Below are 26621 nucleotides of genomic sequence, written 5' to 3'. Positions count from 1 at the left end.
GACAAACTTTGATTTGATTTGTACAGAATGGTGTCGTCTGCGTAGACGTGGATCAGGGAATTACCTGTAGCAAGAGCGACATCGTTGATATATACAGTGAAAAGAGTCGGCCCGAGAATTGAATCCTGTGGTACCCCCATAGAGACTGCCAGAGGTCCGGACAAAAGGCCTTCCGATTTGACACACTGAACTCTGTCACAGAAGTAGTTGGTGAACCAAGCGAGGCAGTCATTTGAGGAACCAAGGATGTTGAGTCTGCCGATAAGAAAACGGTGATTGACAGAGTCGAAAGCCTTGGCCAGGTCGATGAAGATGGCTGCGCAGTACTGTCTTTTATCGATGGTGGTTATATCGTTTAGTACCTTGAGCGTGGCTGAGGTGCACCCGTGACCAGCTCGGAAGCCGGATTGCACAGCGGAGAAGGTACGGTGAGATTTAAAATGGTCAGTGATCGGTTTATTAACTTGGCTTTCAAAGACTTTAGAAAGGCAGGGCAGGATGGATATCGGTCTATAAAAGTTTGGGTCTAGAGTGTCTCCCCCTTTGAAGAGAGGGATGACCGCAGCAGCTTTCCAATCATTACGGATCTCGGACGATACGAAAGAGAGGTTGAACAGACTGGTAATAGGGGTAGCAACAATGGCGGCGGATAACTTTAGAAAGGGAGGGTCCAGATTGTCAAGCCCAGCTGATTTGTATGGGTCCAGGTTTGCAGCTCTTTCAGAACATCTGCTATCTGGATTTGGGTGAAGGAGAAGCTGGGGAGGCTTGGGCAAGTAGCTGCGGGGGGTGCAGAGCTGGTGGCCGGGGTAGCCAGGAGGAAAGCATGGCCAGCCGTAGAGAAATGCTTATTGAAATTCTCGATTATCGTGGATTTATCGGTGGTGACAGTTTTACCTAGCCTCAGTGCAGTGGGCAGCTGGGTTGATGTGCTCTTATTCTCCATGGACTTGTGTCCCAAAATGTTTGAGCTAAAGCTACAGGATGCAAATTTCTGTTTAAGCTTGCAGCGTGTATTAGTTCCTGACTTCCCTGAAAAGTTGCATATCGCGGGGACTATTCGATGCTAGTGCAGTCAGCCACAGGATGTTTTTGTGCTGGTCGAGGGCAGTCAGGTCTGGAGTGAACCAAGGGCTATATCTGTTCTTAGTTATACATTTTTTGAAAGGGGCATGCTTATTTAAGATGGTGAGGAAATTACTTTTAAAGAATGACCAGGCATCCTCAACTGACGGGATGGGGTCAATATCCTTCCAGGATACCCGGGCCAGGTGTTACGCACGCCTCTATGAAGAGGGAACGCAACACCCTGCTACAACTAAACTCTCCGTGAAGTGAAAAGGGTATGGACTGTAGGTGCGAGTAAGGATGACAACAGACTGAATGTGGTACCGTTTTCAAGGACTTTATTCCTTTACACGGTAATATGGGGAAAAGGGGCTGGACGGAACCAAAGCAAAGAAAGTAAATCTCAAAGCCCCCTCTCCTATCTTACCTGGCTACCCACTACTTACCTAATTTAGCACCACCTGGTTCCCTAACCAAAATACAGGGGGTGGTCCGCCCAGGTCTTGCCTAGTGTGCCTAGACAGTGAATATACTACGGGTATATGTATGCCCGCGGGCCTCTTGCCTAAACACTCCCAAGGTGCCTTCCCCTTCCCCCCTGGGAACAAATGAAACAGAATATTAAACAATTTCACAAACTAAGCAAACAAAGGACATCAACTAAGCTCTACCTGAGCAACAAACTCACAAAACATACCAACTTCCCAGCAATGAACTCCCATCAAAATCAACCTCTAGCAAAATCTCTCTGCAATGACCTCCCAGCAAATCTCCACCTCTAGCAAAAACTCTCTATCACAAACAATCGCTCTGCAATCTCCCAGCAAATCTCTTTCTCCTGAACAGAACACTGGCTTTTATACAGCTTCAGAAGGAACAGGTAATTGGAGACAGCTGCGTCTTGACGAGGGGGCGGGGTCAGCTCTCCAATTAGCCCTGGAGTCGACCAATCAGCTGCTTGAGGGATTTCCTGAAATAAACACATGCAAATACACAAACTACAACACATAAACTGGGGAACGTAACACCAGGTCTATTAGAAAGGCCTGCTCGCAGAAGTGTTTTAGGGAGTGCTTGACAGTGACCGCGGACACATAGCGGATGCAGGCAATGAGGCAGTGATCGCTGAGATCCTGATTGAAAACAGCAGAGGTGTATTTGGAGGGCAAGTTGGTCAGGATAATATCTATGAGGGTGCCCATATTTACGGATTTAGGGTTGTACCTGGTGGTTTCCTTGATAATTTGTGTGAGATTGAGGGCATCTAGCTTAGATTGTAGGACTGCCGGGGTGTTAAGCATAACCCAAATAGGTCACCTAACAGGAACTCTGAAGATAGATAAGGGCAATCAATTCACATATGGTGTCCAGGGCACAGCTGGGAGCTAAGGGGGGTCTGTAACAGGCGGCAACAGTGAGACACTTATTTCTGGAGAGATTCATTTTAAAAATTAGAAGCTCGAACTGTGTGGGCATAGACCAGAAAGTATGACAGAACTTTGCAGGCTATCTCTGGAGTAGATTGCAACTCCTCTCCCTTTGGCAGTTCTATCTTGATGGAAAATGTTGTAGTTGGGTATGGAAATCTCAGAATTTTTGGTGGCCTTCCTAAGCAAGGATTCAGACACGGCAAGGACATCAGGGTTGGCGGAGGGTGCTAAAGCAGTGAGTAAAACAAACTTAGGGAGGAGGCTTTTGATGTTAACATGCATGAAACCAAGGCTTTTTTGGTTACAGAAGTCAACAAATGAGAGAGCCTGGGGACACGCTGGGCCTGGGTTAACCTCCACATCACCCGAGGAACAGAGGAGGAGTAGGATTAGGGTACGGCTAAAGGCTATCAAAACTGGTCGTCTAGTGCGTTGGGGACAGAGAATAAAAGGAGCAGATTTCTGGGCGTGGTAGAATAGATTCAGGGTTCTATGTACAGACAGGACTATGATGGGGTGTGGGTACAGTGGAGGTAAACCCAGGCACTGAGTGATGATAAGAGGGGTTGCATCTGGATGCGCTAGTTTTGCTGGGTGAGGTCACCACATGTGTGGGAGGTGGGACAAAGGAGGTATCTGAGGCATGTTTAGTGGGACTAGGGGCTCTGCAGTAAACCTTAACACTGATAACTATCCTAAACAACAGTATACAAGACATATTGACATTTGAGAGAGACATAAAGCGAGGCATAAAGCAATCACAGGTGTTGATTGGGAGAGCTAGCTAAGACAACAATGGGTAAGACAACAACAGCTAATCAGCTAAGACAATATCAACAGGTTAAATGGCGATGAATGGGCAGAGAGGGTCGGTTAACTACACACAGGGCCTGAGTTCTGTGTGTTTCGTTTAGGAGTTAACCGAACTGAAGCATGCTAACGCCTGAGTTGATCAGAAAACACTTGTATGAGTGATAGTCTGTTGAACCAATAGGCAATTCATCAGGGATGTCTGTCGCTCTGCCTTTGCTTCAACACTGCCTTTACCCTGGGCTTTCATCTATAGCTGTAAGACTAGCAAAGTCTCAGACAAAAGAAAAACACCAAAATGACTGACTTTGTCTATGCGATAGTGATTCTGCATAAAATGTAAATCCTTTGGAATGTTACTTGTCAATTCCTCTGAGTTTTGACTCAATCTTTCAAAATGATACTGAGTGGTCTTCCCTTGCCTAACTGTACGTGGTGAAACTGGAAATCCCATAATATGACGGCACGTTGAATATGTGTGCTGCTTCACTACCCTGAGAAAACCCATCTGCTACGGTGTCTCACATTCACTGCATAGTAGCATACTGTATGCACACAGGTCTGGTCTGGGGCTTCCACTGTGGTTTCACTTATTTACATTGTCTATAGTTGTCCCGTTGAGTCACTCCTTTGTGTAAACTGGTCTGAAATGGCAGATGTGAAATATAGTATTTATCGTATCGTTCTAGTCTCCTTACATTCTTAATGTATGTCTGTCAATGTCTCTCTCTTCCTCTCTCTCTCTATTTCTTCTCTCTTTTATCTCTGATAGGAACTAGCCTTCCCCCGTCCTGCTCGGCGTGAGGAGCTGAGTTAAGGTGAATGGTGAAATGAAGGGGCGTGAAGAGGCAGAAGGAGACTGAGAGCCTTGCCTTTCATCAGCAGCTGTTGACTCAGTTTCTGAAGGCAAAATGTCACCCCTCCAGCCTGCTTGGCCAGCAGCTAATCCGTTTGGAGAATCGATTCCATTTTAACGGTGTGCTGTGGAGTGGCCTGATGTATGGCTGGAGTGTGTGTGTGTGTGTGTGTGTGTGTGTGTGTGTGTGTGTGTGTGTGTGTGTGTGTGTGTGTGTGTGTGTGTGTGTGTGTGTGTGCACAGAGGGCCTAGTGGAGTGTGTGTTTTCTGTTGTTGCCTTAACCACGTTTTTTTGTGTGTGAAACCGAAGTTAGAAATAATAAAAATGTGTTCATAGTATTGCCATGCATTATATGTCTTGAGAAATGTTGGCTTTCCGAAAAAAAACACTTCCACTTCCAGGTGCTGCGTTTGGCCAAGTGACAGTCGTTAAGTCGGAAAACTCTCATATTTCAAATGCCTAGCAGCGTTCCCGAAGGACACTTACTTAGAGGAGGAAAATGGACTGTGGACCAAATTCTGCTTCATAAATTAGTCATTAGTCACTGAATAGTTTATGTGTTTATGCAGTATCAATCACACAAGTCAACATGTAATTTACTGTTCAGTCTCTAGGGACCAACACTGCTGGGATTGGGTGCATGTAGGCCTTTCTATCTGTAATGGAGGTTATTCAATGAGATTCATATTTCCTGATTGTTTTTTGTCTCCAGCCATATACTTAGCTATGTACAAACATACACGCACATAACTACCAAAACTAGCTTTTGTGTGTAAAGGTTACCAGGACCTGAGGCTTACACGGATCTAAGATATGACTCGCACACGTCTCTGTCTCTTCTACTCCCTGTCAGTCTTTCAATGCATCTCCCTCAGGGGGGACCATTCTGTGGTTGTTTTGTTCAGTCTGCTTGTAAAGCTGGTAGACGGCTGCTGCTGGCCCTCTCCCAATTAACTCAGTTTCACCTCTTTCTCGCTCTCTCTATCTCTATTAGAAAAGCACATGTGCACGTGTGAGCTCACAAACATTGTTTTTAAAAATATTTAAATCTGTTTTTTTCCATCTTTAGTTGTTCTGCCAGATGATGTCACTGGCATCACTCATTGTATGCTCAATGAGAGATTGCTGGATGAAGTTTGACCTGTTATGGAAAATCTGGTATCCTAAATGAGATCCAAAACATATTCACTTTAACCCTGTCTGTCCCTCTACCACAAGGTGTCACTGTGCTCCTCCAGCTAGAGCATGTGTCAATATTACAATGTGCAGCATTTTAAAGTTTGAGTATCCATGATGATCATATCCATACATGATCACTTTGATGACTAATAACAATGGGATGTTTTACAGTCAATCAAAAGGTTTTTTGTATTCTACAATGCAGGATTTGTTTGCAGTTGGTGTGTGTGGATCTGTGTAAATCTGTGTGAATAGCGTGTAGCACATATTTGACCATTTAACTTATTTACAGTTGGAAAGGGACGAGAAAAAGACTCCCTCTGGGAAGTGACACACAGCCTCTCTCTGCTAACACCTATCAGGCTCTGGTGCGGTCTGCAGCCAAAACATTATATTCATGTGAAGGGAGAAAGATGCTGTGCCTAAATCTACTGCCTGCAAGGACCTAGCAAAAGATTAATCACTTTAATTTGGTCTTTCTTTCACTCCACCATGCATTTTGCTATAAAGTGCTTTGCTTTTAGTCAAATGAGACAAAAGCCACTGCCTATTTTGTTCACAAACAAAGTACTTATAAAATAGATGCTATTTTCCATCTGACCTAACAGAATCTTAGCTGTGTGTTGAAGGTCTGTCTGTCAGCGGCTATTTGAGTGCATAGCAGAACATAGAGGGTACAAAGGCCTACAAATCCAATAAAAGTTTCTCACTCTTGGCCTTGCTACTTTCTAGAACTGGGCATCTCCATCTCTTCAAATTCCCATTGGTTTTCTCCACTTTCTTCCCATTGAGACACATTGAAGGCAACATGTGCACATGTTGGCCTATTCTTGTAAACACCTGTTATGTGGTTCAATGTGGTTCATCAATAGACAATGTACTGTAGTGCTATTTAAAAATAGATCACATTGCTCTTACAAAGGCTACTTCAGTTATTACAAGGCTACTTCTAATGATGATTATAACAATAGCATTTAACATGATAATATGTAGGAAAATAATAATAATAAACTATTTCTCCTTCATCTATTTATTATTATTATAATTATTATTATTATTGTTGTTATTTCATCATCAATACAGAATTTGATCATTTGATCATTTAATTGCCTTACATTTGTTAGGTTAGGCTATATTATGCTGGTAAATTAACTTACTGAAGTAGGGACAATATTTTGCACATGTTAATGTTTTCATATGACAATATTCGCCTGTCAAACAGAAAACCCCGGAAGTGGGCGGTTAGAGAGAGGGAGAGAACTTAGAGGGTTCCTGCTATCTGGGATCCTTGGGAAGCCCCTACCCCCCATTGAAGTTGACATTTAAAATAGTTAAGGTAAGGGCAAGGGTTAGGTAAGGCTTATGGTTAATGTTAAGGTTTACGATATGGACGTCCCAAGGATCCTTTATTGCACTGACCGATCCTAGAGTGGAGCGCAAGCGAAAGACACGAGAGAGAGAATGAAAAAAACTGCGTAGCGAACAGTTGGAAAGAGACGGGAGAGGTTCATTTTCTGGGTCGTGCGTACGTTGCGGAGCTTTCCCTTACTTTTATGCAAAAAGACAACTCAATTGATCGTCCTGTCAAGGTAGGTTTGTTAACTATGTCAGCTTCGAGAAGATTTTGGAAAAGCATATTTCGTGCAGACGGTTTCTATTGCGAAAGAATGTTCCGACAGCGCTTTGTAAACAAACTATGGTTAGAGTTGTGTGGCTCTGCCGTCTTTTAGGCTAGCCAAGCGTGGCTATAATGTCACCGACAATACCACATGTGAAGCTACAAATATATGTTTAGTGTTTACAATATTGATTGAGTGTATTGTTAATATAATATTTACTTTGTTACTGGTGAATCAACAGGCTGAGTCCAACCCCCCCCCCCCCCCCCCCCCCCCTGGGAGTCAAGCGAGAACTCGAATACGCTAGATCATTTATTTTCTTCAACATTGCAGAACGTTTTTAACATAACATCTTAACGGCTATATTATTAACATAATTTGCATGTAGGCTATAACACATGCTATACGGATCATTGAAATAGCGTGTAGACTAGGTCAAGCGCAAATTGGAATGTGAGTTTATTCTATCAAACCGTTAGCCAGCGTGAGGCGCATATCATGGTATAATGAATGTGCGTGTGGAACTCCTCTCAAGAAGTTGTGTTGTAGCCTAACAGGTGAAAGTTCAACTTGTATTGCACATCTATTTTAGTTAGGTAACTTTCGAAATTAGATAAGAACTAGATAAATAAATGATCAATGCCGATGTAAAATAAATATGGTGTCTGCCTGTCAATGTAAAAATAAGCAGTTGTATTGTTATTTATCCTAGACAAGCAGTTATATTTTGATGTATATATTGCATTTAGACAAATACGCTATATATTATTGGAATGACTTTCAGTGCAACAAAGAAACTAATAATAATCCTCTCTAAAGTGTTTGTGGAGATGGCACATTATTTGGCAGAATATTTTTCTGAGATGTTTTTTATTTTGTCCAAGTTTGCTGGTGAAAATGGGCGTCTACCATTTTAAAATGAACTGAATAATTTGGCAAAATGTTAACAACCATGTAATAATACACAACTGTGCACAATTGCTACTGTAGGCCATATTGGCTGCAGACTTTTAATGTGGTGTTGATATGCTGGTAAAGTAGTCCAATGTTTATCTTATTGCACCCGGAGAGCAAGGCAGCCTGGCTATTGGTCAGGTGATGCAGTCAAGGTGTGACATTCTCTCTGCTCCTGTTTATTTGAGTGCTTTATGACAGTTGTTCTCCAAGCCTCCTTACCACAACTGAGTAAACATGGGTGTTTGGAACACAAACAATGGATTTCATTTAAAGAGGCTTTATGTCAATGATTCCTAATTAAATCTGGAATTAAACAAGCCACTTCATCTAGTTGTTCTAATAGTCTCCCAATCCCTCATTGATATATGTCAGTTAGTGTTTTACTTGTTTTATAACAAAATGGCCACACAGGATGCTGTGTAAAATGTGGTCAGTCGTCATAACAATGAAAACAAACATGAAAACAAATAACAAACACGTGCTGTATGAGTAATCCGTTTAGTACCAAAACTGTTATTCTGTTTGCTTTCTTATTCCTCTCTTGTAAGAAATGAGCTCAACATATTTTGTACACAATGGGCTTCAACTAACCGGAGAGAGATGAATGGATTCACACTGTGTTATAAAGGGAGCTCATTCACTAGTTTTCCATCACATTTGTTGCTATTGGGGTTAGAAGAAGCTCCATCACAGTATCGATGACGTGGACGTCGATTAAATGCGGAAGGCACATTTCGGTGGAATACATTCAGTTGTGCAACTGACTAGATATCCCCTTTACCTTTCCCTAATTAATGTCACAGAAGCCACAGATGTGTTTGCTGTATGGTTGTGGTTGTTGTCACTGAAGACATGGACATGTCCCGTAATCGTGCACTGTGTGACTCACATGTAAAAGGTATGTAATTGGAAACATAGTTGTTGGTGTTTAGCTGAAATGTCACCACATGCATTGATGTTATAGTGTTTTACTAGATTGTCATATGGCTTAACCTTACAAGCACAGACAGGTCTCTGTATAAAGTAAATACCCCTAAATTGTTGATGTGTTGATGACTAAAATGTCAATGTCACTGCGAGCTTGAGTGGTGATAAGATTTGTGTGTGTCCGTGTGTGTGTGCTTTACAACCACACTGAGTATGGACATTGATGTTTGTTTAAAGAAACTCAGATAAAGAAAGTCATTACTTCCTGCGATGCAGTTTGATTGCACCCCACCTTGTCCCTGTGTATCCTACCTCTTTCATGTTGTAATGACATTATACACACACCAACTGACAGCAGCACAGGTCAGGATGCTTTGATGAGTGTTTTGCTAACTGGGGGTAACAGTCAGGTGCACTAGCAGACTTCATTGACCCAACCCACCACCCCTTGAAAATTAATTTATTTGGTAGACGTTTTCATTATTCTGACCTCCTGCAGTTATAGTTTTGCCTGACGACTCATTCTGATACATTCATACATTCATGGTGGAGAAGAAATGGTACTGGGTGTGGTGTTTGGCCGAAGGGATGTGGATGGGTAGTCAGGCTAGTTATAATTGGAAGACGAAGTGTAAACTCTAACATACCTTTCCAGCTAATAGGCTATCTCCAAACACATTTTTGCTAGTAGAAGCTGTTAAGCTGGTTAAACAAAGGTTAGCCATGTGTTGGCAAAAACTAATGTCCAAGTCAAGAAAGCTTATACCAGCAGCCTCACCTGCTTTTTTCAGTCTATATCAGATACTCCAGTGAGTGTAATTAGCTCCAATTACTGTAAGTTGCTCAATATTAGGAGTTCAGAAATCAAGTTCACATAAAAATGTGTTTATTCTGTTGTTGCCAGTGATATTCATTTTTAATATTCATTTAAAAAAGGATCCCCAGTTGAATACCCCTGATCTAGCTGAATTCTCTGACCCCATATCTCCTCCACAGCATAATGTAGCTTCCCCAGACAATTTACCACCCACAACCACTCCTTATTCCTCCTCCACAAACACTCCATATTCCTCCTCCACCACCCACAACCACTCCATATTCCTCCTCCACCACCCTCAACCACTCCATATTCCTCCTCCACCACCCACAACCACTCCATATTCCCCCTCCACCACCCTCAACCACTCCATATTCCTCCTCCACCACCCACAACCACTCCTTATTCCTCCACCACCCACAACCACTCCTTATTCCTCCACCACCCACAACCACTCCTTATTCCCCCTCCACCACCCTCAACCACTCCATATTCCTCCTCCACCACCCACAACCACTCCTTATTCCTCCACCACCCACAACCACTCCTTATTCCTCCACCACCCACAACCACTCCATATTCCTCCTCCACCACCCACAACCACTCCTTATTCCTCCACCACCCACAACCACTCCTTATTCCTCCACCACCCACAACCACTCCTTATTCCTCCACCACCCACAACCACTCCATATTCCTCCTCCACCACCCACAACCACTCCTTATTCCTCCACCACCCACAACCACTCCTTATTCCTCCACCACCCACAACCACTCCTTATTCCTCCACCACCCACAACCACTCCTTATTCCTCCACCACCCACAACCACTCCATATTCCTCCTCCACTACCCACAACCACTCCATATTCCTCCACCACCCACAACCACTCCATATTCCTCCTCCACCACCCACAACCACTCCATATTCCTCCACCACCCACAACCACTCCTTATTCCTCCACCACCCACAACCACTCCTTATTCCTCCACCACCCACAACCACTCCTTATTCCTCCACCACCCACAACCACTCCTTATTCCTCCACCACCCACAACCACTCCATATTCCCCCTCCACCACCCTCACCACTCCATATTCCTCCTCCACCACCCACAACCACTCCATATTCCTCCTCCACCCACAACCACTCCTTATTCCTCCACCACCCACAACCACTCCATATTCCTCCTCCACCACCCACAACCACTCCATATTCCTCCTCCACCACCCACAACCACTCCTTATTCCTCCACCACCCACAACCACTCCTTATTCCTCCACCACCCTTCCACCATCCATGGCTCTCTGACTAGTTGGGTACTCAACATCAGGTCATCTTGCCTGTTTGGTTTGAGGTAGAGATTGAAAGAAGGATGCTTGCAGTATTGATGTTCTTGACCCGAGTGCTCCTGTCATACCATGTTCACTGCTATCTACTACTTCTCTCTGGGGCTGCATTCCCTTTAGTAGATGAGGATTTTTGAAGAAATATTGTAGACTTTGGCTCTATATATGTTTTATTACTTAGATTGGATTTTTGAAAGGTTTCTGTGCCACGCTGGTATGAATGATTCGGGAGACATGCGCAGGAATGCGTAATAGGGTTTTTATTTACGCCCAAATTACGTGCCATGTAAAGGCACGGGGACGAAGACCAAACAAACACGGAACAAAAACACAGGGTTGAAACCCAAACAAAAGAGTGAGGAGTACCTCGAATAAAGAACACACGCGCACAATGATTAACACATAGGACGAGACCCATAATCATCTGCACAATCCACAAGGGAACGAAAGCCAAAACACACAGCACAGGTACTCACACGAACCAACGGACAATGTAACAATAATCAACAGGACAATGGTAAACCAAGGACACACTTATACAATTACTAATCACTGGGAATAGGGGCCAGGTGTGCGTAATGAAAATTCCGTAGGAATCCATGGCATTCTGGCTCTGTTCCATTTGCTCTTTGGCTGCTTATAAGTTCTGCTGTATTGGGCTTTCTGTCCTGATGCCTGCAAAGAATTTGTGGTACTAGGTCCTGTAGATTTTCCATAATGGATTGTCTGCCCAGCTTCATCTGCACAATTTGGGATGTGTTTTCCCTCTCTAAAATAAATAAGCACTTGGTCAGACATCAATGGAAACCGTTATGGTAAACCATCAAGGATTGTTTGCACCACTTAACCCTGACCCACTTGACATTATGTGAAGCGCTGCCTGGGGAGCCCACACGGTTAATTCAACTGGACTATGTAACTGGCCATTTCCACTGCCAAGACAACGTTTCAGAGGTCGTGTTGGGTCTGGCTGACGTGGACAGTTGCCATGCTGGGCACACATGAGTTGGACAGCACAACCTGTCCTAGGCAGGGAGGGAGCAGAAACAGACACAGAGAGACAACCCCAGAAACAGCAGGGGAACAGGGGAAACCCTATGTTTAAGAATCCCGTCTCTCAACAGGCAGGGCAGGCCATGTGGTCACAGCATGCCCGTGTGCTTAGCCAGAGTTCCCCCACTTTATCTCCTTCCCTGCTACCAGGAAAGCCATGGCAGTGATACTGACCTGATGGGTCTTTACTGGAAGGGCTGGAGGAAGGAAGATGAGAGATTTTGGTGCATGGGTGGGTTGTTTTGGTGCATGGGTGGGTTGCTCTGATGCTGGTGAAAAGGGATGGTTAGTTGAAGTATTCCATGCATGCCTGTGATGAATTCATGGATGTAACACGTTTGAATTCTGTAGCTTCCATGGCGCTGTGAGGTCCCCTAGGCAGAGAGCTCTGTATATATTGTACATATTTTAGGGCTGACCCCAGTTAGTCGACTGGTCAATTGTTTGGTCAATAGGCTGCTGGTTGGCTGAGATTTCTTTAGTCAAGCAGTCACAATTTATAATTTTTTTCATGGGGCACAAGACACCTGACATCTGATTCGCACCTGTCTCAGTGGACTAATCCAATGCGGAGGCCACAGGGATGGCATAGTCCATCACTCTAAGACATGTGATACTGATAGTGTATATGCTTATATTATGTAAAAATAATGGTGCAACACTAATATATCTAATATATCTAACAAATGTGCTTTGTCCCGCGTTGGGTACGTTCGCTGTCCACATTTCTGAAAGATAATCTTCAGTGTGCCTTTCCCTATGTTGCCATGTGCATAATAGCAAAGTTAACCAGCATATTAGGATTGAGAACAATGAGGCGGAGGTAGCAGAGACGAGAAAACAGCCATTGCCTTAGCCTAATTGTCCTTAGTGAGGAAATCCCAAATTCATTAAGGACTATAATCAATAGCCTAACAGTTAAATGTGCCTGGCTTTATAAAATCATTCATATGCAGGGCCTTCGGAAAGTATTCAGACCCCTTGACTTTTTCCACCTTTTGTTACGTTACAGCCTTATTCTAAAATTGATTCAATATTTTTTCCCCTGAGCAATCTACACACAATATCCCATAATGACAAAGCGAAAACAGGTTTTTAGGAATTTTCGCTAATTTCTTAAAAATTCAAAACAGAAATACCTTATTTATGTAAGTATTCAGACTCTTTGCTAGGAGACTCAAAATTGAGCTCAGGTGCATCCTGTTTCCATCGATCATCCTTGAGATGTTTCTACAACTTGATTTGAGTCCACCTGTGGTAAATTCAATTGATTGGACATGATTTGGAAAGGCACACACCTGTCTATATAAGGTCCCAGAGTTGATAGTACATGTCAGAGCAAAAACCAAGCCAAGAGATCGAAGGAATTGTCCGTAGAGCTCCGAGACAGGATTGTGTCAAGGCACAGATCTGGGGAAGGGTACTAAACAATTCTGCAGCATTGATGGTCCAAGAACACAGTGGCCTCCATCATTCTTAAATGGAAGAAGTTTGGAACCACCAAGACTTCCTAGAGCTGGCCGCCCTGCCAAACTGAGAAATCGGGAGAGAAGGGCCTTGGTCAGGGAGGTGATCAAGAACCCAATGATCACTCTGACAGAGCTCTAGAGTTCCCCTGTGGAGATGGGAGAACCTTCCAGAAGGACAACCATCTCTGCAGAACACCACCAATCAGGCCTTTATGGTAGAGTGGCCAGACGGAAGCTACTCCTCAGTAAAAGGCACATGACAGCCCGCTTTGAGTTTGCCAAAAGGCACCTAAAGGACTATCAGACCATGAGAAACAAGATTCTCTGGTCTGATGAAACCAAGATTGAACTCTTTAGCCTGAATGCCAAGCATCGCGTCTGTAGGAAACCTGGCACCATTTTTAGGGGCAGGGACTGGGAGACTAGTCAGGATTGAGGCAAATATGAAAGAAGTACAGAGACATCCTTGATGAAAACCTGCTCCAGAGCTCTCAGGATCTCAGACTGGGGCAAAGGTTCACCTTCCAACAGGACAACAACCCTAAGCACACAGCCAAGACAACGCTTGAGTGGCTTCGGGACATGTCTCTGAATGTCCTTGAGTGGCCCAGCCAGAGCCCGGACTTGAACCCGATCTAAAATCTCTGGAGAGACCTGAAAATAGCTGTGCAGCAATGCTCCCCATCCAACCTGACAGATCTTGAGAGGTCGGCAGGGAAGAATGGGAGAAACTCGCCAAATACAGGGAAGCCAATACAGGGGTGCCAGTTTTCACTATGGGGTATTGTGTATAGATTTTTCAGAAAAAAATATATATTTAATACATTTTTGAATAAGGCTGTAACGTAACAAAATGTGGAAAAAGTCAAGGGGTTTGAATACTTTCTGAAGGTACAGTATATCTACAGAAATAAGACTGATGTAGCTTCGGTTAGCCTGTTTGGGTGTTTGTTTAATAGCCTACTAATTCCGTGAGCACCAAGCCTCATGCAACGGCAAAATGTCAGATGAAGCAATTTCACAGATTCTGCTTTTTGATCTATGCTATGCTGTAATAAAGGCTTTGCATTTTATTTTTGTTAGAACAGACTGGTATTACTTAGAATTGATTTAGTGTTGTTTACACCTCCAAACAGTGAGAAAAATAATATTGTAGTCTAACAGCACCTGTCATTTATTTGTATTTATTTTTTACCTTTATTTAACTAGGCAAGTCGGTTAAGAACAATGATGGCTTAAGGAAGCCATGCAAGCCAGGTAAAAAAAGCCATTTTACAACCTATGTGTTGTGATAATTGCATTGTTTGTTCTATAACCTGTTAGTTAATATGCATTGCCACCGTGATATATTGGCCTAAGGTTGAGACAATAAGAAGACACAGTGGCAGAACAAATTCAACCACACCTTTGTTTCATCACAAAACCGGATAGCTACCTCTGTCCAGTGAAGTCCACAAAGCATATTGCATGTAACAAACAGCTACATGACCGATAGCATGGACCACTAAACAACTATTGATTTAGAACCATGGAGAGTTACTTCAAGTCGCAAAGAAAACAGGAGCTGCCTCCACTATTCCAGCACCATTTCAACTTCAACATTTCAACATCATCAAATCACCTCTGCTTAGTCGAATACAGACAGTGACAACTAAGATACCAAAAATAATTTAGTCCAATCAATGAAAGTGGCTGTCCATGGTTCTGATTTCCATGTGTGTGTGTACGCGTGTGTGCATGCATTTGTGCGTGCAAGTAGAACAAACATGTCGACCCACCCTATTTGTAGAGAAACAACCAATGCCATCCTCCTCTCTTTCACGAATCTATCATAGGGTACACACTCTTAGTTTTTGTTGTCGTAGGCTACCTGTCTAAAATGCTTGCTTGCTAGCCTAACTTCCTTTCATGGCCAATGATGCACCAGGCCAGTTAACATTAGCATACTACATCTAGCTACATGTTGAACTTTCATCCTCTCAGTCCAGGGGCACAATGTATGGTTAGATCAGAATCACAGTTATAATCATTGTCCAGTACAGAGAATTAAGTCAAACCCCAAGTCCAAATCCCTATCGCCATCCATGGCTAATTTAGGAAAGGGCCGACTTCAGCTAGCTAGCTAGGACAATGACAACAAGATTTGTTTTACTGTAAATTACGTGTTGCTTTGGATGTGATGTGATTGGAGTGAAGCTAAATCCAAACTGGCTTCCCTTGACACTTTTCTGTTGGTGCACAGTTGAGCTCACTCAGCTTCTCTCAACGCTGATTGGCTATTCTTTATCAAGGGAAGCCAAATGCTCGCTGGCTTCCCTTGCTTTCAATTCTACTGGCGGCAACAATGTCATACTCTTTTAAACCAGACAGCATCAGATAGATGACCTACACATATTGAAGGAAAATGATGAAACACAGGGAGACCGAATATGGAGGGGGGGGGGGGGGGGGTCTGGCATCTCTTGGCGTCCATGAATACACGCCGCTGGAGGAGGGAGGGAAGGAGGAAGAAAAGGGAAAAGGGGAGGAGGTGTTGATAGGAGGTTGAAATTGTTCATGTTTGACCATTGAAAATCATAAAGGCTGTTATTGGGGTAGGATAATCAAATCTTAGATTAGGACTAAGAGGGGGTTCCAATTTGAGCATGAGGAAGTGTTGCCCAATCAGAGTGCGGTGTCATGTCAAGGAAGTGGGCGCGTTCAACATTGCAGCCGACTTTAAAGGCGAGTCGAGACTGACTGATCGACAAATCACCTTGCATCTAAAAAACGACTCAATCTTATTTGTAGATCAGTCAGTCACGATTTACCCATGATACATCGCGGTATTAATGATCTCACACACAGCCAATGAGTACCTAAGTGTGTGCCATGGCCTTTTTCAGATGGCCATGGTGTTGATTGGTTTCTTTTCACATTCTCTCTCTTTTCTCTCTCTCTCTCTCTCTCTCTCTCTCTCTGCCTTCAGCTGAGTAACAGTGTGTTGTCCAGTCCAAGCATAGATTAAACCTCACTAGGGTGAGCGTGAAACGGGTTGAACATTTTTAAGCAGAGAGTGGAGGAAGGGAGGAAGAGAGAAAGAGAGTTAAAGGGAAAGAGATACTGTAGTAGGGGAGGAGTCCCGGGGTCTATGAGAAAGCATGTGGTGGTGAAAGCAAGGCTCACGCTAACCCCTACCCCCACTAACCCCGCCCCTTTCAGTTGGGCTCAAACTAATCCTATAGTCACATGACCTCCAGAGCTCTCAGCCTTGCCTAGGCAAGACTGATCCGTCTGTCAAATACATCATGTAGCATGGGTCACGGTTGACAGCTACATCACATTACTCTAAAGTTTGTATCTAGTAACACTAAATGGGCTACATTGTTAACAAGAGGTTTATCATCCAACTAAAATCCTTCCTTTTTAAAATGGTTAAGATGGTCCACATAGTCATCAACACCCATAGAGTTGAATCACTCCTGCTGGTCTTGATGTGCCAGTGCAACGTAACTCTCACGCTCTCACTTTTGCTCTCTCTCTTTCACTGTATTTCTCTGATAGACTGTAAAAATATATGTATTTGAAAGATTTCTCTCTTCCTCTGTGTTGCACACCAGACACTGAGACACGTGATAAAGCCTACGGATATTATCTTTGTGACACACAAGAAATGACCAGCGCTCTTGAAGAAGGTCACTCTCAGCCCTTGCTCTCAGCCAGCCATGGGAAGGTAGCATGCAAATTAGGGAGGGGCATGTGGCTGTGAGCATCACGTTTTTCTCAAATGCCACCTGTGGATATTTTTTTTTTTGCTGGGATTTCGAGTTTCTGACTGAGTTAAGCTGACTGGGTTAAATATGATATATATTTATTAAATGTGATGGTCTTTGGATGTACCTTACTTAATTAACTTTTATTTCTGCTTAATTCCTTCTTAAATGTCCTTTGGCATTGTTTTGTGGTTGGGGGTTGGGGGATAACTGGTGTTATATGCAATATGCAAATTGTATGCAAATAGTTGGAAACCAGAATCTTACCCAGTTATTTTCTGTACAGTAAACACACATGAGCAAAATGCTGTTCTATGCTACAACTACTTCACCAGCGTTACATTCAATAGACTCTAAAATAGAGGTCGACCGATTATGATTTTTCAACGCCGATACAGATACCGATTTTTGGATGCCTAAAAAAGCCGATACCGATCAATCGGCCAATTGTTTTTTTTATTTTTTAATAATGACAATTACAACAATACTGAATTAACACTTATTTTAACTTAATATAAAACATCAATAAAATCAATTTAGCCTCAAATAAATAATGATGATGAACATGTTCAATTTGGTTTAAATAATGCAAAAACAAAATGTTGGAGAAGAAAGTAATATGTGCCATGTAAAAATGTGTGCCATGTAAAATATGTGCCATGTAAAAAAGCTAATGTTTAAGTTCCTTGCTTAGAACATGAGAACATATGAAAGTTGGTGGTTCCTTTTAATATGAGACTTCAATATTCCAAGGTAAGAGGTTTTAGGTTGTAGTTAATATAGTATTTATAGGACTATTTCTCTCTATACCATTTGTATTTCATATACCTTTGACTATTGGATGTTCTTATAGGCGCTATAGTATTGCCAGTGTAACAGTATAGCTTCCGTCCCCATCCTCGCCCCTACCTGGGCTCGAACTAGGAACACATCGACAACAGCCACACTCGAAGCATCATTACCCACAAAAGCCGCGGCCCTTGCAGCGCAAGGGGAATAACTACTCCAAATCTAAAAGCGAGTGACGTTTGAAACAGTATTATCGCACACCCAGCTAACTAGCTAACCATTTCACATTGGTTACACCAGCCATTAGGCTGATAGGCTTGAAGTCATAAACAGCGCTGTGCTTGCGAAGAGCTGCTGGCAAAACGCACAAAAGTACTGTTTGAATGAATGATTACGGGCCTGCTGCTGCTCAGTCAGACTGCTCTATCAAATCATAGACTTAATTATAACATAATAACACACAGAAATACGAGCCTCTGGTCATTAATATGATAAAATCCGGAAACTATCATTTTGAAAACAAAACGTTTATTATTTCAGTGAAATACGGAACCGTTCTGTATTTTATCTAATGGGTGGCATCCCTAAGTCTAAATATTCTTGTTACATTACACAACCTTCAATGTTATGTCATAATTACGTAAAGTTCTGGCAAATTAGTTCGCAATGAGCCAGGCAGCCCAAACTGTTGCATATACCCTGACTCTGTGTGCAATGAACGCAAGAGGAATGACACAATTTCACCTGGTTAATATTGCCTGCTAAACTGGATTAGTAGTTATAACTAGTGATTATGATTGATTGTTTTTTATAAGATAAGTTTAATGCTAGCTAGCAATTTACCTTGGCTTCTACTGCATTCGTGTAACAGGCAGGCTACTTGTGGAGTGCAATGGTTAGTGCGTTGGACTAGTTAACTGTGCGGTTGCAAGATTGAAACCCCTGAGCTGTCAAGGTGAAAATCTGTCGTTCTGCCCCTGAACAAGGCAGTTAACCCACAGTTCCTAGGCATTCATTGAAAATAAGACTATAATAAGACTAGTTAAATAAAAGGTATACATTTTTTTTTAATATATATAAATCGCCAAAAATGCCGATTTCCGATTGTTATGAAAACTTGAAATCGGCCCTAAGTAATCGGCCATTCCGATTAATCGGTCGACCTCTACTCTAAACAGGAGCAGACATTTTCACATTGAAGGGCTGCTCATTGCCCAACAGGGATGCTCATTTGCGTTCTCATAGCATTTACAGTATATTCTTTCTTTATTTTTTGGGTACTTTTTACCCCTTTTTCGTGATATCCAATTGATAGTTACAGTCTTGTCCCATCGCTGCAACTCCCGTACGGACTCGGGAGAGGCGAAGGTCAAGAGCCATGCGTACTCCGGAACACGACCCTGCCTAGCAGCACTGCTCGCTTAACCCGGAAGACAGCCGCACCAATGTGTCGGAGGAAACACCGTACAGCTGGCTACAGAGGTCAGCGTGCATGAACCCGGCCCACCACAAGGAGTCACTAGAGCGCGATGAGACAAGGACAACCCGGACAATGCTGGTCCAATTGTGCGCCACCTCACGGGTCTCCCTGTTGTGGCCGGCTGCGACACAGCCTGGGATCGAACCCGGGTCTGTAGTGACGCCTCAAGCACTGCGATGCATTGCCCTAGACTGCTGTGCCACACAGGAGGCCCTATTTACAGTATATTGTAATGGTTTAAATTATTCTGATATCATATGACTGTGATATAATTTTGTCCAGCCCAACATATTATTTTCAAAGTAAGGCATGCTACCTCATGCTGGGTTGGCACCGGGGGGTATGAAAGAAGGCGTTTGAACTGTAATGTTTGATCAACTCTACAGGAGTTTGCTCCAATTTGCTGCAGGTCACGTCATGCTGGACAGCAGAATTCCTTCATATGTTAGCAAATATCAATACCACTTACATGCCGCTCAGAGCAAGCCGTAGCTACCATGCTAACCACTTTGGCCCTGACGTTGAAAACATGTACCTGTCCGTTGGAGATAGAGACCAGTACAGCCTACTAAGGGTTAATCCCCAGCCGATCACTTGATTCCACATCAGTGGTTCCTAAACTTTTGTTTGCAACAAAAAAAAATTCTTGACACCCACCAATACAACAAATTCTCACCTAGCCTTCAGGTGCCACAATGCCGAAGATACAGACTTTCTCACCCTCTACTCTTTAAACTTTTGGCTACACTGTCCTGTCAAGACGGGCACAGATCATAGATTTGTAAATGAAGAGAAAGATTTAACAGAATGGACTGGATGAGTGTACAGATGTAGAATCTTAATTTGAGCCAGTTTGCTACAACACGAAAATAATCCTGTAGCAACAGGAAATGTGAATTATTATGTGGATTACAATGAATGGAGATTTTCTCCTGCATTAGGGTGATCAAATTGAAATCTTACGTCTTTAGCTAGCTATACTATCTACAGTATGTTGTATGCATCTGTGTGACCAGTGTTCCTGTTGTTCAGTGGATAAGGCAGTGATATCCCCCCCAGATAACCTGGAGGAGAGACTAATCTAGTGGCTCCAGTAATGCACTAGAGGTCAGGGGTCATCTGCCCTTATTGCCATAAATCAACCTGGCATCAGCCTTGCATTAGTTTACTGAAAGGTCAAGCCTTATAAACTCACACATGACTCGACCAATGGCTGGCTGCTACTCTGAAGATTATTATGTGCTCCAGTGGTGATGTCATCTAAACTCTTACAGTCCTCCACTGATGATTTCTGTTTCTAAACCTATTGGGTCATTTTGGTCTGGTATTTGGTTTATATTTTGCCTCGTCTTTCCTGGTTTTGGTTCTGTTGAGGATTGTTTTGGCTGGTTAGGGTTTGAATTGGCTGTATTTTTCAGCAGGTGGTTTTGTTTGAACACTGGCTGGTTGTGGAGTATAATTCTACAGTGTGTTCTGGAGAACTCAACTGTATCCTTTTGGCTTTCTGAGAAATGTATTCTTGGTTAAAGATCCTGGCAGACGGTAAAGTGGTCAAGCCCTCTGTTTCAATGGCGTTTGAGAATCTGCCTGTTAAATGTAGTGTAATTTAAAGCAGGATGAGGCCTAACCGGTAGTCGATCACCACGTCCACGTTCAAACCTACTACTGGTTACATTACATGGGGGGGGGGGGGACTGAGAAGGGAAGGAGTGAGATGGAAATAGGGAAATAAGAACATCTCATCAGATGCAACACACACACACATCATATTGCCATTATTCCCGGCCCGCTTAATCCCAGAATGTTGAAAAACAAAACAAATCTAGGTCAAGGCTGCGCTCCCTCTGGGGAATGGGCCAATGACGATGATTATGATCCAGAACAGACCGGGCCCTTTGTCAAAATTAATATTGCTGCTTTAGTGGTGTTTTATAATCTGTTGTTTGACAGGATCAGGCTGCCAAGCTGATTGAGCAAGTCTAAAGCCATGTCTGTTGGTCGGTCGGTCGGGCTGTCTGTCTGGTGTCAAACATCAGGCCCTCCTGTCCCTCTCCATCTCTTTCCGTCTCAGTAGGATCTGAGGTTCTCACAGTCTTAATCACACGTATCTCTCTCTCTCTGTCTCTCTCTCTCTCTCTCTCTGTCTCTCTCTCTCTCTCTCTCTCTCTCTCTCTCTCTGTCTCTCTCTCTCTCTGTCTCTCTCTCTCTCTCTGTCTCTCTCTCTCTCGGTTTAAATTTAAAATAAATAAAGAACCTAATGGATAAGAAAGTATTGTCTCATTTCTGGGCCGTCTTCCCCTCTGTCCTAGGCTCTCTGTTCTTCTTCTCATCCCTCTCCATCTATCTCTATCTAGCGCAGAGCTAGTGTAATGTGGACCGTCAGAGTGTGGACCTGTGGTTCTATTGATCCAATTACTTCGTCATTGCCCTCGGCGGCTCTTCTCCTCTCCAGCGAGGCTCGCTGCTGCTCACTCTGCACGACATCTCTCTCGCTCTCTCTCTCAGCTTGCGCTGGAGGATCCTCATATAACATCTCCAAATTATAGTTGAAGGAGAAAATTAAATATTGACTGTAGTCTTATTAAAATGAATAGAGTATGGTTTTACCCCGCACTGGTGGCTGCCTCTGTGCACAGCCTGGAACATATCAATGATTAAACACAGAAAAGTGTATGATAACCCAGGCCGGTGAAGACAAGAGCTGTGTGTGTGTGTGTGTGTGTGTGTGTGTGCATGGGGTCAGAGTTCAACGTTTGATAAACAAACAGAACCCATGTTCATATCACACTTACTATATAAGTGCAACCTTGCACTTTTAAAACACCAGTGTTTTTTCTTCCAGGTTCCCACCTTTCTCAAAGTTACACCAGTGAAGTAAGTCTGTGGTACTGTACAGTGTAGTCCCCTTCTGTTGCACAGGGTCCCACCTTTCTCAAAGTTACACCAGTGAAGTACGTCTGTGGTACTGTACAGTGTAGTCTCCTTCTGTTGCACAGGGTCCCACCTTTCTCAAAGTTACACCAGTGAAGTACGTCTGTGGTACTGTACAGTGTAGTCCCCTTCTGTTGCACAGGGTCCCATGCTTTCTCAAAGTTACACCAGTGAAGTAAGTCTGTGGTACTGTACAGTGTAGTCTCCTTCTGTTGCACAGGGTCCCACACTTTCTCAAAGTTACACCAGTGAAGTAAGTCTGTGGTACTGTACAGTGTAGTCCCCTTCTGTTGCACAGGGTCCCACGCTTTCTCAAAGTTACACCAGTGAAGTAAGTCTGTGGTACTGTACAGTGTAGTCCCCTTCTGTTGCACAGGGTCCCACCTTTCTCAAAGTTACACCAGTGAAGTAAGTCTGTGGTACTGTACAGTGTAGTCCCCTTCTGTTGCACAGGGTCCCACCTTTCTCAAAGTTACACCAGTGAAGTAAGTCTGTGGTACTGTACAGTGTAGTCCCCTTCTGTTGCACAGGGTCCCACCTTTCTCAAAGTTACACCAGTGAAGTAAGTCTGTGGTACTGTACAGTGTAGTCCCCTTCTGTTGCACAGGGTCCCACCTTTCTCAAAGTTACACCAGTGAAGTAAGTCTGTGGTACTGTACAGTGTAGTCCCCTTCTGTTGCACAGGGTCCCACGCTTTCTCTGGGAAGCATTCAACCGTATGAACTGATCTCATGTGCCGTTAAATATATGCAGAAAGCGAGGGGAAGAGGGAGGGAGAGAGAGGGTTAGAGAGAGAGAGATGGGGGGACAGAGAGTGCAAGAGAGAACAGAGAGTAAATACTCAGTGTAACATACGGTATTACCACGATTCATGGTCCTCATGAGGTACTTTCTACAGCCTCACATTCTTCCCCAATCATCCATTGCGTCACCAGACCCCTGTGCCTCGCACAACATGGATGTGGATGTGCTCTGTACATGAATAGGATAGAAATTGGATATGTTATCCCCATCGTGGCCTTTATTGGTAGTTTGTTCCATTATTGTGGCTGTCTGCGTTGAATAATGAAACGCTGCCATTGTGTTATTGTGCAGCGTACATTATGAAAAATATGTGGACATGCAAACTAAAATGCCCATGAATGCACTCTCTCATAAACGCAAACGACGAGATAAGAGAGGTGACGTATCCACGAAGATAACGAATGAATGAATGAATGAATGAATGGATGCCTTGCAAATGCATTATTGGCTAATACAGAAATTGAAAGCGTGGTTTGTTAAAGATTAGTGTACCGTATGTGTTACACTTTACCTGTGTATGCAGGATGGGTTTGATATGGTACTGGTTTGGTTCACAGTGTCCTGGCCTCAATGGAGCCTGTCTCTGAGGACTTCTCTCCTGCCTTCTCATGCCTGTTCAGTGCAGTGGCAAAGTCAATAGGAGCCTTTTATCTAGTCAATATAGACTGGTGACAGGACAGGGCTGCTGCACAAACTGCAAGAACTACTCTCTGGGTGAGTTTTACAGAGCCTAATGGGACAACGCGGTCCGGGCTGGGGTGGAGGAGGAAGAGAAGAAGGGGGAGGAGGAAGAAGAGGAGGAAGAAAGAGTAGAGGGATTTATATTCAGAACAGTTATTTCAGGATGTCATATGATGCTGTGGATTTGAAACATCACCTCCCTGTATTAGCATGGACTGTGTGGACATGGTAGACAGTACACAGGGAAACACCAACATGGTAATGGTGATCTGAGGTGTTATTTAGGAAAGCCTCTCTCCGGGGGGAGTAACTGCCATGCCCCATTGCCCTTTCAGCTTATCTAGATTATCCCAGGGAGACTGAGGGACTACCATAATCATTCCAGCATCGTAATAGGAGGAACTGGACTATGTACAGTGCCAGGAAATGTCTCAGAGAAAAATCAGGTCAAGTCCTTTGTTTTGCCTGGGAGGGCATGGAGGTGTCTGATGATCCAAAATAACCTCCACCACCACAGCTCAGCTGCAACGCCAGCACCACCCCCAGCACCTCTGCCATACCCAGCACCATCTCCAGCACCACTGCCATACCCAGCCTCAATCCAAACCCAGGCGCCTCTGCCATACCCAGCACCTGTGCCATACCCAGCCTCAATCCAAACCCAGGCGCCTCTGCCATACCCAGCACCTGTGCCATACCCAGCCTCAATCCAAACCCAGGCGCCTCTGCCATACCCAGCACCTGTGCCATACCCAGCCTCAATCCAAACCCAGGCGCCTCTGCCATACCCAGCACCTGTGCCATACCCAGCCTCAATCCAAACCCAGGCGCCTCTGCCATACCCAGCACCTGTGCCATACCCAGCCTCAATCCAAACCCAGGCGCCTCTGCCATACCCAGTCTCAATCCAAACCCAGGCGCCTCTGCCATACCCAGCCTCAATCCAAACCCAGGCGCCTCTGCCATACCCAGTCTCAATCCAAACCCCAGGGCAAGCACCACTGCCATACCCAGCCTCATTCCATTACCCAGCACCAGCAACACTGGCATTCCCATTCTCAGTCCCAGCCCCTACTTCACTGCCATAACCAGCCTCAGACCCAGCACCACTGCCATACCGCACCTCAGTCCTAGCCTCAGTCCAAGCCTCAGTCCAAGCCTCAGTCCAAGCCTCAGCCTCTGCACCATTGCCAGCCCCAGCCTCAGTCCAAGCCTCAGTCCCAGCCTCAGTCCCAGCCTCAGTCCAAGCCTCAGTCCAAGCCTCAGCCTCTGCACCATTGCCAGCCCCAGCCTCAGTCCAAGCCTCAGTCCAAGCCTCAGTCCAAGCCTCAGTCCAAGCCTCAGCCTCTGCACCATTGCCAGCCCCAGTCTCAGTCCAAGCACCACTGCCAGCCCCCACCTTAGTCCCATACCCAGCACCACTGCCAGCCTCAATCCCAGCACCACTGCCAGCCTCAATCCCAGCACCAGTGCCCGCCTCAGTCCCAGCACCACTGCCAGCCTCAGTCCCAGCACCACTGCCAGCACCACTGCCAGCCTCAGTCCCAGCACCACTGCCAGCCTCAGTCCCAGCACCATTGCCAGCCCCAGCATCAGTCCTAGCACCACTGCCAGCCTCAGTCCCAGCACCACTGCCAGCACCACTGCCAGCCTCAGTCCCAGCACCACTGCCAGCCTCAGTCCCAGCACCATTGCCAGCCCCAGCATCAGTCCCAGCACCACTGCCAGCCTCAGACCCAGCATCATTGCCAGCCCCAGCATCAGTCCCAGCACCACTGCCAGCCTCAGTCCCAGCACCACTGCCAGCCTCAGTCCCAGCACCATTGCCAGCCCCAGCATAAGTCCCAGCACCACTGCCAGCCTCAGTCCCTGCACCACTGCCAGCCTCAGTGCCAGCACCACTGCCAGCCTCAGTCCCAGCACCACTGCCAGCCTCAGGCCCAGCACCACTGCCAGCCTCAGTCCCAGCACCACTGCCAGCCTCAGTGCCAGCCCCATCCATGATCCCACACCTTTGCTTCTCTCGTCCCACTTGGCTGTGGCTGGATGTTCACTCTGCTTTGCTCTGCTCTCCAGTGGATTGCTCCTCTGCCACAAGCCTAGCAACAGTGTGACATATGGAGTCCCTCAGGTCACAGCTAAAAGGTTTCCCAGTGAAAGGACAATGTGTGTTGTCCATTACACTATTAGCAGGTCATATGAGGCGGAAAGCCCACAGCTTTGGGGGGAACCCCGCGCTAACTCACAGTGGCAACGTCATTCAACTGAAATGCAATCAAAGCAGGGATATCTTGTTATGAATGTCAGAGCGTCACATGCAGCCGCAGGAGGCACGTCCTTGTAGTATTTGTGGGGCTCTTATGAAATGTGTCACAACCCAGTGAGTCTGCAAGGTCAAAGCAACTTGGGAAAAAAGCTCAGAAACGCCATGGCAACAGTGTTTTCTGTTATTTCCATTATGCTTCAATAGACATAGCTACAGTATATCTATAATTATTTTAGCATAGTCTCCACTTCAAATCAGCTCATGCAAGAAGGACAGCTGGATGTTAGAGTCCCAGGCAGCAGCAAGCACCACTTGGCACGATACAGTAGCACACATCCATTCCATTGTGACTGCCCCAGCTGTGTACCACTGTGTACTACTGC

At 44.6% G+C, this 26621-nt stretch overlaps 1 protein-coding gene across 5 annotated transcripts in view; it reads left to right on the top strand.

Moving 5' to 3' along the window:
- The first annotated feature begins 6575 nt into the window (after nt 1-6575).
- LOC139421185 (signal transducer and activator of transcription 5B-like) overlaps nt 6576-26621 on the top strand; it is an 86991-nt gene continuing 66945 nt past the window's right edge. For 2 of the 5 annotated variants that reach the window (XR_011635598.1, XM_071171815.1), the window contains exon 1: nt 6576-6933. The gene's annotated coding sequence lies outside the window, so the exon portion shown is untranslated. The remainder of the gene's footprint in view (nt 6934-26621) is intronic. The other 3 variants (XR_011635599.1, XM_071171816.1, XM_071171817.1) reach the window with 2 other exon arrangements.

Source organism: Oncorhynchus clarkii, chromosome 12 (assembly GCF_045791955.1).
Source record: "Oncorhynchus clarkii lewisi isolate Uvic-CL-2024 chromosome 12, UVic_Ocla_1.0, whole genome shotgun sequence".
NCBI classification, from domain to species: Eukaryota; Metazoa; Chordata; class Actinopteri; order Salmoniformes; family Salmonidae; genus Oncorhynchus; species Oncorhynchus clarkii.
Note: the sequence above shows the minus strand (reverse complement) of the source record. Positions and strands in the feature narration are given on the sequence as shown.